A 1,503-nucleotide genomic window follows, 5' to 3' on the forward strand; every position below is an offset into this window, starting at 1 on the left:
ACGACGTGATGAAGCAGGCGGTATATCACAGTAGGACACTCTCTTCTATTATCTACTCTTGCCTGTGATCATGTGGCGGAACACAACACTACACAGGTAAAACTGGTCTGACTGGTTATACATATACATTTGTATCTCGTCTTGTTAATTAAATGTATATATTTCCATTAGGAGGGAGTGTTCTCATTAATTGGCAGACCAATCATTGATGGTTGTATGCAGGGATACAATGGAACTATATTTGCATAGTAAGAATAATAATAATGAATATTAATTAACATTATTATTATTATTATTATTATTATTATTATTATTATTATTATTATTATTGTTGTTGTTGTTGTTGTTGTTAGTGGTCAGACTGGTTCAGGTAAGACATTCACAATGATAGGTACGTCACTCCTTAGTTGCCATTACTATAGTTACCGTTGCTATGGTTACTCGTAGGTCCCTCTGATGAAGGGAGTGATGGATACATTCATGAGTACAGAGGAGTCATTCCAAGGAGCTTTGAATATTTATTTAGTTTAATAAATAGAGAGAGACAAAAGGTATTGAAATAACACCATATTGACCTTCTTATGCTGTGTAGAAAGTTTAAGGTTATTCCGTGTACTTCAATTTTTCAAGTTACGACCATTTTAAGAAAACGCCAACATTTTCAAAAATACCCAAGGCTTTAGCCCATGGTTTTTTTTCCAAAAAAAATGGTTCTGAAATTGCATCAAATTTTTATTACAATTTCCGATACATAAAGCCACTGTAATGTGGTGTATTACTAATAATTGTTATCTCTCTCTCCTCCTCCTCCTCTAGTTTGGTGATATGGTCCAGTTCTTGTGTAAATGTTCATTCATTGAAATATACAATGAACAGATTTATGATCTACTGGACCAATCAAACCAAGGACTACATATCCTTTTATTAATTAATGGTTATTAATTGCTTGTTGTTTGTTGTCCTTAATTGTTTGTTTGTTTGTTTGTTTACATTTGAGGGAGAGCATTAAAAGAGGAGTGTATGTTGATGGGATTGTTGAAGAAATAGTCACCACGGCAACCGAGACATACCAGGTATCCTAATAGTATCCTGATAGTATCCTAATGGTATCCTAGGTATTACTGAGAGGGTATACTAACAGACGTGTTGCTGGTACTTCAATGAACAGAAAGAGCAGTAGGAGCCATGCAGTCTTCATGCTATCAGTGGAATCTAAACTGAAGGTATTAGGGGGTGTGGTCACTGAAGGTGTTAGGGGTGTGGTCACTGGAGGTATTAGGGGCGTGGTCAATGATGGTTTATTAATAGGAGGGTGATGATGAAGTGTGTAAGATCAGGAGCTCAAAATTGAATTTAATTGATCTGGCAGGATCAGAGAGACAGAGGGACACTCTTACTGATGGAATAAGATTAAAAGTAACTATTAATACATTAATTATTGAACATTATTAATATTATTATTATTACTAGGAGGCTGGTAGTATCAATAAGTCCCTCTCAGTG

At 35.1% G+C, this 1,503-nt stretch overlaps 1 protein-coding gene across 1 annotated transcript in view; it reads left to right on the forward strand.

The window, feature by feature from the left end:
• Positions 1 to 1,503, forward strand: part of LOC100637352 (diacylglycerol O-acyltransferase 1-like) — an 18,122-nt gene that overhangs the window by 11,122 nt on the left and 5,497 nt on the right. The window lies entirely within an intron of this gene.

Source organism: Amphimedon queenslandica, unplaced genomic scaffold, assembly GCF_000090795.2.
Source record: "Amphimedon queenslandica unplaced genomic scaffold, v1.1 AMPQUscaffold_12951, whole genome shotgun sequence".
NCBI classification, from domain to species: Eukaryota; Metazoa; Porifera; class Demospongiae; order Haplosclerida; family Niphatidae; genus Amphimedon; species Amphimedon queenslandica.